The sequence below is a fragment of the Cavia porcellus genome, unplaced genomic scaffold, assembly GCF_034190915.1.
Source record: "Cavia porcellus strain 051 isolate PalLab524CR breed Dunkin Hartley unplaced genomic scaffold, mCavPor4.1 scaffold_14, whole genome shotgun sequence".
In the NCBI taxonomy this organism is placed as follows: domain Eukaryota; kingdom Metazoa; phylum Chordata; class Mammalia; order Rodentia; family Caviidae; genus Cavia; species Cavia porcellus.
Window position 1 is genome coordinate 10,623,776 of NW_026947497.1, and position 18,377 is coordinate 10,642,152.

Below are 18,377 nucleotides of genomic sequence, written 5' to 3' on the forward strand. Positions count from 1 at the left end.
TCGTGTTCATATTTTCCATTTGTTGAACCCATAACAAATATTTAACTTTCAGATGGTTAACTTTCGACAAGCTTGTTTCAGTTAGGAGAAAGAAATGTGACTCTATCTGTGGCTCACAAGAGCCCCATGCGTGACACAACACAATTTTGAAAAGAGACAGATGGAAAGAGTTTATTCTCAGTGTGAAAAGCTATAATTTATTCTTTGGTAAATAAATAAATAAAGGACTATTGCTATTTGGGTTTGACCAGAAACAAATGTGAAGGGTCTTCTCCAGCATGAGATGGTAGCTTTCCCATCCTTTTAGGTAAACAAAACTTGAGCTCGCCATTGGCACTGGCATTTGGTGGATAATAAACACTGGAATGTCTCCATCTCTACTATTCAGCATTGCAAGCCTGTGACAGTCTACAGTGTGTCTTGATCCATGTACCATGATTTGGTAACATTCACGCTGACAGAAATAAGGGGGATAGACTTTTAATGTCATCATATTACATGAAAGTGGCTGCAGGAACTGATGAATACAAGTTGTCCCAATTTTATTACAAGCGAGTGTGTTTCTCCAATCCCTTCACACAATTTTCACATAACTTGCTTCAAATCTCTGCCACATCTTGGCAATTTATGAATAATCTGCAATCGGGGTCTCCCCTAAAGTGTAATGTCCCGAACGGGGTGTGGTGTTGAATGACAACAGAGCCACTCAGGAAGCAAAGATGGAAAGGTTGCTTGAGCCCAGTTTGCAAGATCAGCCCGGGTAACACAGCAAGACTCCCATCAGTGGGGAACCACTCAGACTGCTTCAAGGCTCAGGGCCACCTAAGGACACCGGAGGACAGGACCCTGTTTTGTCTGGTGCAGGTGCACAGTGGGGTTCAGTTATATAACCATGACTTAGCACAGGCAAACACATACGTGCTGGTTACGGCACTCTGTAAGAATGTAAGTATGAGATAACAACCTGTATAAGAACTATACACCAAAGATGCAGACAGCTCTCGCTCTGGCCCTCTTGCTCTGCTCTACTCTGCACCAGGCTTCCTACCGTTGTTGCTCACGTCTTACACAAGAGTGTTTGCACACGTCCTCACCCTTAAAAATGTCCTTTGGGCCCCTTGACTGTGCTGACATGATCTCACAGAAAGAAAGAAAAAAATACATGGTATAATTTTCTACACTGAACATTGTGATGTTAGCATGATCTGACTGCTGTAGAATACTGGGTCTAACACCAACCTTTTCCTGTAGTTTTTACTTTACCTAAAGTAGAACTAAAGATGTTTCTGGAACACTGTTAACAGCAGCAGCAGCATCTAAAGATAGAGAAGCACACAGTCATGTGGACCTACCAGTTCATGAGCTCTAAATGAATTTTTTAAAACATCTGATTCAACTAATTGATTTAGGTCATGCTCATTATCAGAACTAACAAGAAAAAAGTCATTGTATCAGTTAAAGTGTGATCTGGGGAGAAATAGGTTTCTCCAGGACATCAATAAGCCATAGGGTAAGAAATAATTCAAGACACCTATGCATAAACTCTCACCTCTGCACAAACGAGCATCTGATCTTACTCATGCAGGATGGTGTGAGAATCAGAAAAATCCAAAGTTTGTCAATATTCCCAGAAATAGATACACCTGCACTGTTAGTACCGGAGTGATAGTGCAAATGGTGAGCATAAGAACTAAATCCCTCAACTCTCGTCATGGTTATTGCTTTGTTGGTTAAGGGAACTCAACAGAAACCAGCACCATGAATTATTACCCTATTGAAGTGGTTATTACCAGTAAGAATTTATAACTGTATTTAAATTGGTTGGAAACTTCGTTCACCCTAATGTTTTGTTTTGTGTGTGTCTAGTGTGTCTATGCACGTGTACGTGATTGCATGTGTGCATGCATGTGTATAGCTGTGCATGCATGTGTGCATGTATGTACATGCGTGCATGTGTGTGCCCATGCATATGTGTGTTTATGCCCCTCATGTCTCATTCAAAATGCCTAGAGCTCAGCAGAATTTATTTAGCTATAAGTTTGATAAAAACTAACCACATCAATAGGCATCACTAGCTCCTGAAAATAGAATTCAAAACAAAAATTACAATATTTACATAGATATAGATGCATTTATATAGCTAGAAATATGCTTAGAAATAAAAGTTCTTAAATATAAATACTGAAAATATAATTGTATTCATCAGAAACAAAAAAAAGGAAATTAGAATTTGTGACTGTGCTGATAAAAATACCATAAACAATCTGAAGGCTTTTGGGTATGTGTCAGAGTAAAATTCTAGGAATTATCATCTAGATAGGCAGGGAGGTAGACAGCTGTGTGTCCTACCGTATTATTACATACGCCATATACGCATACAATCCACAAGACTGAGGTCTCCACAAGTAAATAAGGGCGTGGGCTGCACAACTCACATTAATCAAGGTAGGAAACTCGAGAGCAAAGCCAAAGTTATCCACAAATCTGGGAACCAGAGGGGCCCTGTCTCCTCCATAAAGAGGGATTAGAGTTATAAACTGGAAAACAGTCAGCACCATGGTCTGAAGACACAGCACAGGCACAGGCCACATACGAGATAACCTCTGCCCTACGGGAAAAGTGGGGGCCCACATGGACCCATGCACATAAGGCAAGAAGGCCCTGGGTCAAGAAGGAGGGAGAAACACTGGCCAGTCAGATCTGTAAGGACGCATAGAAATGGATGCAGGGGTGGGGGATGCTTCTTCCACAGCTCAAGTCATGCATAGCGCTCCCACAGATTGACGATTTTCACTTGAGAATATACAGCTAAAAGTTTTGAGTAATGAGAAAAAGAAATACACTATGATTGAGCCAACAGATTGAAGAACCAAGAAAGTTCACAGCCAAGAGAGTACAGCAATCTGAAAATGACTTTAAGATATATACTATTAAAATGTTGAAATGAGTGAAGAACATACGAAAGTCAGGAGGAAGGCTGCAGTAATCACCCCATTAAACATATCCACAGCTACAGAAAAGCCTACCTAAACCTCTAGATCGCAGGCATGAAGTAGAACAGGTCAATTCACAGAAACAAATGAAGACAAGAACTAAAACTCCAGAAAAAACGTAGTATCATAGAATTATAATCAAACATATTAGCATTTACAAGCAATGAAAATCAACTAAAGTTTTGAAGTAGAAATTCTGACACTGGGTTACGTACACTTACCACTAGACTTACCAGAGTCAAGTACAAAACATAAGGACACAGAAAGGAATAAGACCAAATAATTTTCAAAATTGTGATTAATAAAACACAAGAGAGATTTACAAGGAAAGAACATGATACCACTCATTGGTAGAAGAAACAATGGTCTTAAAAATATAACAACCTTAAGTCTAAATGTATTTAAGTATCCTCAAACTCTTTATAACAAAATTCTAACAGAATAACAGGAGGAATTGACAAATTCACAACTCTTTAAGAGATTGTCCACATTTCTCCTTGAAAACACTGCTAGTGGGGAATGTATTTTTAAGAAATGCAATTAAGAATCTTGGTCTAATAGTCATATATAGAAGCAGGCACACAGGAAATAAACAATACACAGTCTTAATTATTTCAGAAATTAATCATGTAATAGTAAGTAAAGGAAGCCTAAACTAATCCCAAATATTCATATCAAAATCATATCAATAATATTAGAGAGAATATACAAGAGAGGTAGGCTTTGTGGAAATGGGATGGAGATCTAGGGACCGATGAGAAAGGGTAAGAGAAAGTACAAAGCATGCGATGTGGTGTGTTTGGGTACGTGATGGATGTATTCATTATACACCATGAGCGCGGGCTGGTTAAAATAGTAATAATACAGCCTCGTAGATCCCCAAACAGAAACACACGGCATTTTTAAGGACAAAAGTGACGTGATCTTTATGAGCTTTCAGGAATCTTTGTGAATTTAGTATCAAAAAGAAATTATAGGACTGAAAGTTAAAAGAGATTGCAAGTAAACAGGATTCCTTGATGAGTGAAATTTGTCCAGTGAAACAGTGCAGAAACTAATCGTGAATGATCTGTCCACCTCACAGGATTTAATCAGCAACACTTCACCTACGAATAGAAGTTCTGGGTAAAAGAAAATGATCGTCCTGCTGTAGAGTTGGCACGTAACTTGGAATGTGAAAAACGCTGGTGTTCAAAAAACCATTTTCTAGATTTGCAACAACAAATTTAAGGTAATTGGAATAAAGCCAGGACACCACACAGACGTGGCAGATGGAGTGGCTTCTTGAGTTCACTGGTTCCCAACCAGTTCTGTATTCTTCCTGACTCACCACTTGCATCTGGAAATGAGTTTGCATAAACTACTGGGCCTCTCAGGGTCATAAATATCACAAGGTTTCAAAAGAAAACAAAGACTCACTATTTACTTACCAACACCCAGTTAATGTATCAAGAAGATCAGTTGACATAATTTATCACCTGTTACCATGTATGGTGCTCACGTTCCAAGTTCTCCAAAGAAAACAGTAAAATAACCATCTTCTAAAAAAGAAATTAAGAAAGTTGCCAAAGTCAAGAAACTGACATCTATGTCACTGCAGAGTTTCATTTGAAACAATAGAAAAAGCTCTTGGACTTGACCACCCAAGGGTGTTGGGCATATTTAACCACATTCCCCTAATTTTGAAATTATCCACTTCTTTCCTTTCTTTGTAAGAAGTGTTGAAAGCATTAGACCTTTGGCTAAGTTTCAATTTCTTTAGATATATAACATGATTCTTTGAATTATAAAAAGCAAGAAAGTTTCTGTGTGTGTTTGTTTGTTTGAACAGTGTCTTGGCCAAGGATGTAGCTCAGTACCTGCCTGGCAAGTGTGGGGTCCTGAGTTCGATTCCTGATACCAAAAAACAAATAAAAATAGGGTCCTGTTATGCCCCATAGCCCAGGCAGACCTTAAAATTACAATCCTCCTGCCGTACCCTACTGAGCGCTGGGATAAGTTATTCAGCCACCTCTTGTGTGTGTGTGCATCTTCATCTTCCATAAAAGTATATGCACACGCACTTACACTACACATGTTTAAGGTGTCTGATTTGTAAGTATTCTTCCCACCATCTACAGAAAGCTTCCCTGTTCTCCATTACAATTAGCACTGTAAGTCTTAATATCTCACAACTCTCACTCAGGAGAACTTAAGAGAGAAAGTCAAGTTTCTTCCTCCTATAATCATTTCCTATAATGTGGGGTCGCTGACTCTGCCCTAAATATTCTGTGCCGTGCATCACGATGGTGAAACCAAACTAAGAATTGTAACATTAAACTAAGAATTATGTCCGCTCCTTAAACATCTTCTATTATCAACTGGAAAATAGATCACAGAAAAAATGTGACCGCTAAACTGTTTGGCGCATCACATGAGAATGAAAAGAAAACAGTTTAGATTTAAGCTGATAGCTATATGGCGCAAAGACAATGTTTGGATATCCTTTGGGGTTGTTCACGTCAGCACAGTTTGTCACACTCAATAAGTTCCAAATGACAGTGTGGGAACACGTGAGACTGAACCAGCTTCCAGAGAAACGTGAGAGGAGGAGGGACAATCGAAGATCCAAAGCCAGCCTGGCCCGCAGGCTCGGTCTCCTCTCATTACTGGCCACCTGATAGCCTCTGGCTGCCAGAGCTATTCCTGAGCTGCTTTTCAATTAGAAGTCAACAAACTACCAAATGCATGTCATAAATTACTTTTAGGCCAAATATTTGTATCTGGAGGATTTATTTATTTACTTATTTGTGTTTTTTTAGTGCCAGGAATTGAACCCACAGCCATGTACCCTGAGCTATCTCACCAGTCCATGAAATATTTAAACACACTAATTTATAACAATTAAAGTTAAGGTTTCAGAATACCTTAAATGATAACACAAACCCGTTTCAGTTGGATTTTGCTTAAAGAAGGATCTCTCCAGATGAATAACAGATTGTATTGAATCAACATTTCACCAGTAATGTATGTTTACATACCAAAAGGGTGCCTAAAATATGCTTAAACAAATGTATTCATATTTATGTATTCAACCACAAGAATTATGGTTTTACAAAAGATAAAGCTGTAAACTAAAGTCGTGGAACAATATGATAAATTCTCAAAAGTATTACAACAGATAGGAAGGCTGTACACACAAGTAAACATTGTGACATGGAAAAGGTTAAATCTGCCACAGATGAGGTTGGTATTGTGTCCTAGTTCGTATTTTCACTCAGACTTTGGGTGAGTCATAAAGAAATGTTTCCTGAGTATCTGCCACTCCTTTAGGTTTGGTGACAGACAGAATAAGGTCTTCTACAAACAAGTAATTAACTTCACATATTTTCTCAAATATTACATGCAATCATGTAATATTTCAAATGGCATGCTAGTCAGACATAGGACCACACATATTTCCCTATGGTGACTCATAGACGTGGTGGTTAATGAACAGCCATCCCCAGTTTGGAGAGAAATCGTGTTGGTTTGCATTCCTTAGGGATCAGCCATTTGGAGCCCTGTTCCATCTGTGAAGTTACATTAATGGCTTTCCCACCATTTAAACTTACAATCCTGCTTATAAGCTATGGCGCATAATTATTTTAAAGCAAGAACAGCTTTCATCGTGCATGATCATCTCTAGTCTCACCTTTTTTGATCCTTTATATTGTTATACAACTATATTCCCAAACAGTTGTGATCCCACAATTTCGGATGCTGTTGAAAGGTTGGTTTGTATGTGCCATTTCTTATTTAACACATCCTAAAATACCCTTTAAAACACAGGCCCTGCAGCCAGGAGCACCCATGTCTGTGGTGTCCAGGAGTTCCTGTGGCAGCAGCTGTGTCCTCACGCAGACATCTAGGAGCTTCTCAAGGAGCCTCCTAAGACTCCACAAAACATAGCAAGCATCATGGCTACTATTCCCACATAAATAATTCACATGAAAGAATGCCAAAAAATCTTCTATTATTAGAAAGTGTTATGCATTCCAGAATATATCTGTATAGCATTTCAGGCTTGCTAAGTTATTCTTCCCGAGCAGTTAATAAAGTAAATATACAGTAATTATTGTCCCTATTCTCTCCAGAAGCATAATCCAAAACTCAGGATAATGTAACACATATTAAGAACTCTAAAAGAGGTTCTTAACTCTCAGTCCAGGGTAGGTTCGATATTTCAAAGGATTTTCAATGGCATACTTGACACTCAGATGCATTAGTCAGCTTTCTGGTCACTGAGAGCGGCATCCCTGGTCCACAGCGGGGTGCCTGGCTCCTGGCCCCGAGGCAGAGGGGTCCTGCATGCCAGCGGGGTGAAGAAGAGCTTCTTACTTCATGCTGCCGGGAAACAGCGCAAGTGGGCACAGCAGAGCGGAGGGAAGAGGGGCCGGACGCAGGGCCACCAGGCAGGCTCAGAAGTGTGCTCCCCAGTCCCAGTGGGTCTCAATCCCAAGCAAATTGACATTCCACCCTGACTGCCCAAAAAAAGAATAATTCCTTTCACTTAAAACTGAACTACAAGGCTGAGTGTGCTGGTGCACATCTGTAATCCCAGTAATTGGGAGGTTGAGGCAGGAGGATTGCTGTGAGTTCAAGGCCAACCCGGACTACAAAGTGAACTCAAGACCAGCCTAAACTGCAAAGTGAGAACTTGTCTCAAAAAAAAAAAAAAAAAAAAAAAAAAAAGTAGCTAAAAGTAAACTACTTATGTACATAAAATTTAGAGATTTTTTTTCCACATAAAACAAAGTGGTAAGACATGTTGCCAGGGATGTTTGAGCAATGAAATTAATACTTCTAAACACTGATTTTTCCTGGAAAAGGAAAGTCACAGTGACATTTGGAACTATATTTTTTCACAATGGTAAAATTTTACAAATTGAATGTTCTCTTTCCAAAATATTTACAATTCTGTTTAATGCTCTTAAATTAAAACCTCTCATTATAATCCATATAGCATTTGTGTTATTTTTATACAATATCTCATTTGATCTCTACAATAGCTCTTAGGAATTAGAAAAATATCATTTCTGTTTTATGAATAACATGGTATAGAAAGAAGAAGCAGTGGTCCCGGGCCACTATTTCACAGTGACTTTTAAATATGTACATGTTTAAAAGTCACACCCTTTTGATTTGATTGACTCTGTTCTGTTAGGTCACATTTGGTTCTACTCCCTTCCAAAAAAGTAATAAGAACTGTGGGAGCAACAAAACCCAAAATGTGTAATTGTCATTGTACAAAAGAGAGGAAAAGAAAGTGCTCTAAACGATATAACTGCATGTATATTTAAGTGTATAAAATAGAAAATGATATCACTGAGTTTTATTGGATCATTGAACGGAACTGTTTACAGTCTCACTGTTGGAATGTCCACTTTACAAGCTTTAATTTTGTGACTTGAACAATTATTTCTAGGATGACAATATGTAATCCATTAACTAGTGATTTCCTACTGTTTATATTTTTCTGTAAATCTGTATAACTTGTACCCTTTCTCTGCTTTTTTTCACCTTAAATAAAATTAAAAAAAAATAAATATGTACATGTCCACAGTGGTTTTTAAATATTTTATTGTATGAATTCTAGTCATTAAAATGTTCCCAAGTTCTTATATTCCAATGAGACCACATTAATTCCTGATAGAGGAGAAGCTAGCATAAGAAAAATAAGCAGAGGTCCACAGCTGAGGTGGAGAAGGACATCGCACAGGTCCGCAGCTTTCTCGGTCTGTTTCCCTGCAGCTGTAGCAGGTGTGAGACCCGTTCCCATTCGCAATCTCTGAGCAACTTTCCAACCACACACAGCCTGAGGATGGCCAGTGGGAAGGTGCAGACCTCATCACTTGCTCTCTCAACACAGCTTTGGTGGATGAATGAGAAAGGGAAAGAAATGGGATCCACCACCGATTTAAACCCATTTGGGTTTAAATTAAGATATACTGTGTGCTAAGAATCGGTCTTAAGGCTTAATAGAAAAAGCTGCCTCTGTGGCTTCCTTCCCAGGGCTTTCTTCCTAATTCATCACTGACACAGAGGCAGCAGTGTGACAGTGGCAGTCTACCAGCCACTGAACTTGATGTTGCACAGCTGCTGAAGCCTGGGCAGGATTTCCTCAGGACTGCAGTCCCCCTGAATACCTGCAACACGCACTTTTCCGCTCTCTCAAGCCCGAGATGTTTAAGTTCCAGAGAGACCTCTGCAGCTCTTTGGAGGGCCTGGGAGATCTGGGCCGCTCAGGGATGACGCGGCGTGCAGGTGAAGGCTGGAAGGAGGACATTTCTAGCACCCTGGCCACACTCAGGGCTTTGCCGTCACCACCTCCCACCGGGAAAGGCAGTGCAGATCACAGAGGCAGCTCCACTCTTGTGAAATCCGCCTGCACACACGTGACACTGCTGAAAGCCAGGATAATGTTAGTCAAATGAGCCCCTTCATCAGTCCTCCAAAAGGTTCAAAGACCTAAAGAAAAACCTCGAACAATATGGGCTACTGCTGACATGTGCCTGTTGAGTGTTTTATGTGCTGTTGCCAGCAGGGGTAGTGAACAGGAAATGGATTCCTGTAAGTTTTTCATTGAATGGCTTTTCCCAAGATAAAGGTTAAAAGAGTGAGACTGGAGGCTCTGCGAGAGGCCTGGAGTCCGCAGGGAAGCAGGGAGGAAAGGCCTTGGCAAAGTTCCGTGCCTTCGTGTACATGGCCAGTGGTCAGCAGAGCTCCCTGCCTGCGTCCAGCAGCCAGTGGTCAGCGGAGCTCCCTGCCTGCTCCTGCATTGCCTCTCCCGGCTTGTGCATCGAGATGACTGCAGGCCTAATGTAAGAAAGCAAATGCTTCAGCGTGCTGAGACAATACTCTCCTTCGGTCAGTTATTCAAGGGAGTTTAGGCACATTTACAGACGAGCTAACAGGATGGGATACTATAAAGGAGACATTTCAGCTGCCTTCTGTGACACACATTGTTTCAAGGGTGCGTCATTTCGATGAACAAATGGTCTAAAACCAGAGAGGCTCTGGGAGACCTTAGGCAGCCATGCAAACATAAAAGAGATGGGCGGCTCTGATAAGGACCCAGCCCATCCATCACCCGGTGTTTCCCTGACCGCCTGCTTCTCACGCCAGCGCTGATGTGCACAGCGGCTCTAAGACACGGAGCGCAGCTTCACACAGAGCACAATCTGTATCTCTGCAGGCCCCCAGGCTATTGGGTAGGTTCCTCCTTAGAACGGGAGCCTAGACAGACAGACAGACTGCAGACAGCACTGGAAAGCCATTTAGAAAGGTGGCTACCAAGGGAAAGTTTTCTTCAGCATTTTGGGGGGCTAAAAGGAAAGCAAATAATAGCAGAGTGTATTCCAAATAAAAGAAAATGTATTCTTTCTTGTGACTTGTACTCTTTCCTTTTTAAAATGTCATTTATCAAAAGACGCTTATGAAGGATGGTAGCGCTTTGATTTTTTTTCTTTGTCTTGATAAAATAAAAACTTCAAGCCATGCTGCTCCACTCTGTTTGATTTTTCTCTGGTCTCTGAAAGCCAAAATCTGAAAATGACTGGTTTGATATTTCACATAGAAATAAACATGTTGCCTATTGAAAAATATATTTAATTCAGATTATTTTAGTAAATACAGCTTTTGTGCCCTATAATATATTTCCACATGGTGATATAAAATTTCTAGAGTGTGTTTCTTGTGAGCTAGGTCTTAATCTTGTATCCTTATATGTTGTTATCTATCTGTTTCCTTCTGCCCACCTCGTGTCTCTTGCAGGCTTCTGCCCATGTTTTGTCTCACTGTCATTAAAATATCTCTGTCCAAACTCTCAGAACCTGGGATTTTCTTGCTTAGCACAGCTAAGTACAAATGAGAAAAGAAGATAAACATTGTAGATCAAATGCACTGTAAATCACTCTCTCCATCACTTAGTAGTAATTAGAGCTGAAGTTGGAGTTTGAACTGGCACAACAAATTGTACACAAAGAGGTGAAAGTGAATTCTGCCCAGCATACAGAGGGGTCTCCCAAAGGCTTGGTCCAGCTTCCACTGATAACTCATTTTCCAGCAGACCTCAGGAAGCACATCCGCAGAGACACAACCAATCACGCCAAGCGAGGCTTTTCTCGTGAAATAATACGTGATGTCGTCTCACATCTTATAGTCTATCATTTCTGATTGACACTTTTGCCATGTTAATTACGTAGATCTACTTATGTAAAATCACTCAGAGTTTCCAAACTATTACAGTGAAGCATATGTCAGAGGGTTATTATTGAGCTACATAGAAACATAAAGCTCAACATAAATGATTTCTCTAAATCAATATAAAATTAAATTGATAAGAAGAGATATTACACTTGATCTTAGCCAAAAGGCCGAGAAGCAATCAATATAAAATTAGAAACCTATTCTAAACATACATTTTTCTATTATGTTTCCACTGGATTCCTAAAAGCCAAAATCACATATTTTATCTCACCTTGCTTTTTTTTACTTTTCACCACATCCCATTGGTTTTATTGTTCTTCAGATAAACATCTTCTAAAAAAAAAACCAGGAGAGGAAAGAAAAATAAAAGAGTTTTTTTTTTAACGAGTTATTTCATGAACTATCAAAATCCTAATTTTAGCATTGGTGATGACTGAAATATTGGATTAAGCTTCAAGAATTTCCAAATAGATGTTCTTCAGAATAAGTAGGGAGATGAATTAAATTGTACATTTCATGTTTATGTAAAAGTTGTATATAATGTTTTCTGATTTCTTCTCAAATAAATAAAGGCTAGCTAATCTGTTAAGTGGTTAGGACATTGGTTTTACAGAAATGGATATGCAGACGCAAAAGCACTCACAGACATGTATCTTTGTGATCCCTGTAAGAACAAGCTTCGGAATCTAAGAGAAATAATTAGGCTTTGGCTTCATCTTGTTAGCACACAAGATGGTTGCTTAGAAATTTCTTAATTTCTTGGGGCTGGGGATTTAGCTCAGCGGCATAAGTGCCTGCCTTGCAAGCAGGCAGTCGTGAGTTTCAGCCCTGGTACCGATAGAAAAAAATGAAAAAGACACAAAAAAAGAAATTTCTTAATTTCTGATTCCGAGAGTGAGATTATGTCACACCTGACTCACATGCTGTTGTTACAAGCAAACAAGATAAAGAAAACAAAATTAAAGGCCATGGTTACTATAAGTTCCAGAGAACGATCTATAAAGCATCATTTCCTGCCTGGACATGTAACTCACTGAACATTTCAATTGATTTTCATGCATGATTCTAATCATATAAATCACAATGCATGTGAATAATAGCCTCTGTTATACAAGGAAATTATGAAGAAAAGATTATGCTATAATTACGTTAGTGGAGTATCAAGTTCTGCATTTTCTTCCTAAAACCTTGTCCTACAACTTGAACATCTGATAATCACTACTTAGATCATCTCCTGGACTCTGAGTACTTAAACTTTGAGCTTCCTTTGGTTCATATACATCAATAATCAAACCTAACATTCACTGTGTTCCGTAAACTACACCGGGCATTAGAAAACTATGGCCCACTCCTCAACCCCAGCCTACTGCCGTTACTCCATGATCTATGGGCCAACAATGCTTCTTATATTTCTAAATGGTTGTAGAGGAAGTGATTCTACAACAGTGAAAATTATATAAAGCCCAAATCTTTATATCCAGAAATTTATCTGACAGTGAAACTCATTAATTGCTGTATGGTCCTGTTATTGCCTTTGAGATACAGCAACACAGTTCAGTTTTTGCAGTAGAGACCAACAGTCCCCAGAGCCTATAATAAGGTGTTTGTTTAATATCCCAATCCGTACAGTTTCCAGCCCCAGGCCACTTGCAGAAAGAAACACAGTGAGACTGAGGCTTATTAGCACAATCACTACCCAATAGTAGGTTTTTCAAACCCTTGTACAGAAAAATTGATTTTTATCTACTTTATAGTACTATGTAGAGAATACAAGTAAGCAATCGTGTTAGCTAGATATTATAAATTTAGTGGAATGGAGAAGAGTTTAAAGCTCCAAGCACTGTTTTCTATGAGCCTTCCATCATCATAAGTGAAAATTCAGCATTCCCAAAAATCAAACTTTCATTTTAATCAAAAGTAACATTTCATTAAATTTCCTGGATTATCAAAATCACTAATTTCAACTGAACATAAGCACTAGCATTTGAAAGCATGACTCTACTTACATATGTGCCTGTGTTAATTAAGTACAAATGAATGGATAATGAATACTTATTTGCTAATTGAAGGCAAGTACTTGAGAAAAATATTAAATCACCAGAAACATGGTGGAGTTTGAATGCAGCTACAAGTGAAAACATTGAACAGGAATGTTCAACTACTTCACGATTTTATCAAAAATAATTATCACTAAACCTTGATTTAATCTTCAGTATGAGCAAGAACAAACTGTCCACCAATGTCAAGCAGGTGACAGGGTTAGTCTGTGCGATATTTGATACATACCCCACCTCAATAGCATAATATACTGGAGGGTGACAAGAAAAGATTACAAAAGTCATTGTCATTTTGAGTAACTTTTTATAAAGTAAGTTAATATAATAATGTTTGTAAATGAAACATAATTGAGTATAAATATGACAGAGCACTGTATCATGAGAACATTTTACTTATGGGTGTATATGACCAAAGTTAATTGCAAATCATTGGTCTAAAATACTCTGGTTTGGTACTGAAGTATGATGAACTGTGGTAATTTAAAGAATTGAGAACTAAGATTTTACCAGTTTCTGCAGTGTAACTGGTTTATTTTTCCCTAAATTGTGGAATCAATAGCAAGGAACAGTTGAACAACAAAGGAGAGTTTTCTTCTTAGCCAAGAATGCAAGGAGATGATAAAAATCAACTTCTAAACCACTGGAAGTTGAAAAGGTTATACATATAGGGTAAAAAGAACAGAGGAACAGGCAAATATAAGGAAAAATAGTCCCATCTCTCCCAGGAGGGACTACTCTCTCAGCTTTTATGGTTCTCTCTAGTCACTATCATGGCAAATGGCAACTGTCATGGTGGGTGGGGTGTCAGCATGTATGTGACCTTCTAACGAGATTGTAGATTGTCCTGCTTCAGTCGGCAGCCACCTTCCATCCAACCAGTGTTTAGGCTGCCTCACCTGAAGAGAAATTCTGGCCTTCATGTCCCCTGTCCTCAAAGACAAATAAGACAAGGCTAGTATAGAAATTCAGCTAGATCAAGCAGGCAGCACATGGCTAAGGATCGGTCAAGAAGCTGTGAGGATACATCCTGTAGACTATGTTTGGTTTCCCTAACATCGAGATTGCTTTCTGGTAAAATTATTGCCCACTAGAAAGAAGCAGGGCTTCTTGGAGGCATAGCTGATCCCTGCTCTTCATGGTAAATGTACAGGACGAGCTTATCTCAAGTTTAGAAAGCTGACAGAAGTACTGAAGACATGTCCCAAGGGCCTGGGAGATAAAGGCGTGTCACAGGCCATGTGAACCTCTAGATGAGTGGTGGTGAACCTATGGCACCCAGAGCCCTCTCCGTCAGCCCCCAAGCCAAGTTGCCCAAGCAGCCAAGCACCAGATAACAGTCATTTAATGTTTCTAACCCAAAAACTCAGTACTTGGGTGTAACTTCAGAGTTGAAGCTCTGTGATAAATAAGTGGGCTTTGAATTGCAGTTTGGGTACTCATCTAAAATATAAAAGTTCACCGTCACTAACCTAGATACTAACTACAGTAGCTTCTGTTTAAATTAAGGTCACCCACAGAGGATGCTAGCAAACCAACTCTTTTTCAAATCTTCTAAATAAAATAAAATGCATTGTTTATGCTGTGTTTTCTAAACAATACTAAATGTACTCAAGGCAGACAAAGGGAAAAATAAAGGATAGATAATAATTATCTGTTGTTTTAAATCAGCATTTTGTTTTTCCTAATTAATGGAATAAATTCTACTCCTGTTCTTAGTGTGGAAATACTCAATAATGTACAGTAAAACGTTATTTTTGCCAAGGAATTTAGAGTTTCATGCCCTGACTGGTTGATTTTGTAAAGATGAATGATTCTATCACCTAATTTAAAATCTCCTGAAATCTACAGTTCAGATCTACCCTGTATGGATGGTTAAAGTCAAGAAGTTTTAATAAAATTGTCTTTCTTTTCAGTTGTTAATCTATAAGACCTGAAAAATCCTTTTGAACTGATGTTTCTTTTTTTTCCCTGCCAATGGACATAAAGCCAAATAAAATACCTCATTTTATAGTTTTTATTTTTTTCCAGGATATGAGTGAGGCCAAAGGTCTCCTGGTTTCACTTCCTAAGCCGAGTGAAATCCTTCAGGCCATTTGTTTATCTCAGGAGTTCTGGAGAGCTCGCTTTGGCTATATTTCATCTGATACCTTCCCATTTTCAAAACTATCTGCGCAATGGTAAAAAGGCCATCTTTCAAGGTAGAGTGACTGTAGACAGCAGTGGCTTAATTCCCCCTTCCATGCCTGCCTAAGAAAGTGTCTCCCTCGCGCTCTCAGAGGGTTGTTTGAGGTAAGGAAAAGAGGTTGTAGTCATAGGATTACAGAGTTAGGGAGATGAGCTAACACAGAAGAAATCATAAAACCTAAAAACAAAGAACCTCTCATCATTATTTCCCATACCCATCACTCTACACCACCGAGGGAAACACACGCACTTTGCAATTAGATGGCTGATGTCTGTCTCAAATCTCCCATCTGGGAGTCTCAATTTTCTTAACTGTACACATAGAATGACAAAAATAAGCCGCGCCAACTGGGACAGGAAATAAGACAATGGATGCCAAGTTGTACCATAAATACACAGCACAAACTATTAACATCTTGGTGAAAATTTCATTTGGAAAATTAAAGAGCCAGCTCATCTGTTACCCAATAGCTATGTGATACTTAGCTATATTGGGTTAAGCATCTTACATACATCCCCACACTGACTTTTCAGAAAGACAGTGAGGCATGTGCTATCATCTCAGCTTCCTAAGCAGGAAATGGAGGCTCAAAGTAGCTATTTGCCAAAAGACACACATGGAGATATAGGCTTCGGTTAGATATGAACCTAGGTTTATCCAACTCCGTAACAAGCTCTTAACCCTTTATTCTGCTCTTTTACATAAGGAGAAACTAGGAGGTAGGGGGAGAGGAAGAATTACCAAAAGATACAGTGATATCTGAAAAAAAATCTAAGTAGTAGATATGCTTAGATGAGTGGAACATAAAATTTGAGAACAATTCATGTAAGAGACTTCATGAGGTATTACTTGATTTCTAAGCAATTAATTTTAGTCTAAATGCAATAAACTGAGCTATACCTATATGTGGTTCCTTAATCATCTCTTTTATTTGGCTAAGATCTACTGAAGATGGCGATTTCTTGCCTGCTCTACAAAGATTATTTTGAGGGCATTAAAATTTTCATATTCTTGGCAGAGAAAGGATGGCGGATAAAATTTTCATATTCTTGAAGAGTTTTTACAAAAGCCTCTAATAGTGGACCTGAATTTGGAGAAATGACTTTTAGATTTTCTCCACGAATCCCATACACGAGCCATAGAGAGCCCACGTACTATGTCCCGCCAGCGATGCCCAGAGCTGTCAGGACAGCAGGTGAGACCGATTTCACCCCTCCAGCAATCTGCTTCCTCCTACTTGGGTCCTCTCCTTTCTCCTTGCAGGAGGCGGAGCCTAATAGAATGACCCTAAGTCCTCTGGGGCGTGCTGTCCAGGTTGTAGGAAACCTATCCTCCCCCTTTGCATTTGTGTCCTGCCCATTATATAAAGAGTTTGCTTTGCCACATGATCCCTGTCACTGCCATCAGTGCCAGAAAATTAGCAGCAAGGGGTCTGCTCGATCTTAGGGAAAAAACCCCCAAAACTGTAACCAAAATAAGCTTTTCTCTTTATACTTTAAACGAACTGTGTTATAGCATCAGAAAATTAATATAGTAAATAAGTGAACAAAAATAATATCTATTAATTAATGGTATCATAAATATATAATGAGTCGTCACCAGGACAAGGTAGTCTTTATTTAACAATAATAAATTAGTAAATACGATGCACTCAAAATCTCTTTTTTTTTTCTTTTTAAGTATTGAAGGTTGTGTGAAGTCCAAAGAGCTGATGCCGGACACTGTCTGGGTAGGTGCCGTCATAGCAAGGAGCATACCCAGGTGCTGACTCTCGCCAGGTGCTGGGCTAAGTCCTCTACACTCAGCCTCCGCACACTCAGCAATGGACAGGCTGTGGTGTCTAGAGTTCTACGTGGCCGCAGTTTGCTGCCCAGGTCTCCTGTCCTCCACATGCCTGACCATGGGTTTGTCCTCCTCTGGGACTGCTGGTGACTCAGCTGCCACTGCCTGAGCCTGCAGTATGAGCAGCTCCCTCCCTTTGAAGATGCCGTGGGTGAATTTCTCAGGCTCTCAGTAGTGGGGAGTCAGCGTGGAGCCCATGCAGCTCATGGACTGGACTGGGCCACTCGGGCTGCAGCAACTCCTGATGCACCCATTTCTCCAGACAGCACTGGAGTGACACAGGTGAGAATCTAAGCAATCTATCTTGTGGACGAGGTCTGTCCTAACAGATGAGCGACTGTGGCCCAAGGGTCCTTACACACAAAACTGCTTCGGGAAAACACAGAGAGACATTTATGCGAAGTGTATCTGAGGGTTTCAGGTTAGAAGTAGCCATGTTATTTTTCTTGAAGAAAAGTAAATAATGGAAAATTTAAAAGAGCATGCAGTGAATTACATTTTTATGATTTCAAACTAAGGAACTTTTTCCTCCAAATGGAGAAAGCAGGCTCTCATATCACAATTACACCTTTGACCGCTCAGAGATCCTCTCACCTGACATTTTGAGCTCCTGGATATGGAGCGGCCAGTGTGACCCACCAAGAATAGCAGGGGAGAGGTGGCAGGAAGGGACACATTGGCCTCTGCCCGTGCCTCTGGTCTCCAGTTACGATCCCTGCCCCAGCAGAGACTACCTGGGCAAGAGCCAGAAGGAGCCCATGCAGCCAGGCCCTGGGAACAGCCAGGAAGACGACCCAGTGAAGGGAGGATGCCACAGTCCTGAGAAGCCAAGAGATGGAGGTGGCCATGAGCAGAGTGGCCTGCCTGTGTCTTTTATCTTTCTATGGCCTCTTTTGTCTTAGTTATATAGTCATGTTTGTACCACTTTAGAAAATCCTCATATATGTTACAGATCTAGAATCCAAAGTAAAAATCATTAAAATATAAATAATATAAGCCTTTAGCCTTGAGGGGCAATTTTATCTTTGCTTCTTGTGCCAAGTACGTCATCCTACTTATTCTCAGCAATCC

The 18,377-nt window shown here is 39.7% G+C and overlaps 1 pseudogene; it reads right to left on the bottom strand.

Moving 5' to 3' along the window:
• Positions 1–11,274: 11,274 nt before the first annotated feature.
• Positions 11,275–11,401, bottom strand: LOC111756287 (U2 spliceosomal RNA; annotated as a pseudogene).
• Positions 11,402–18,377: the final 6,976 nt, after the last annotated feature.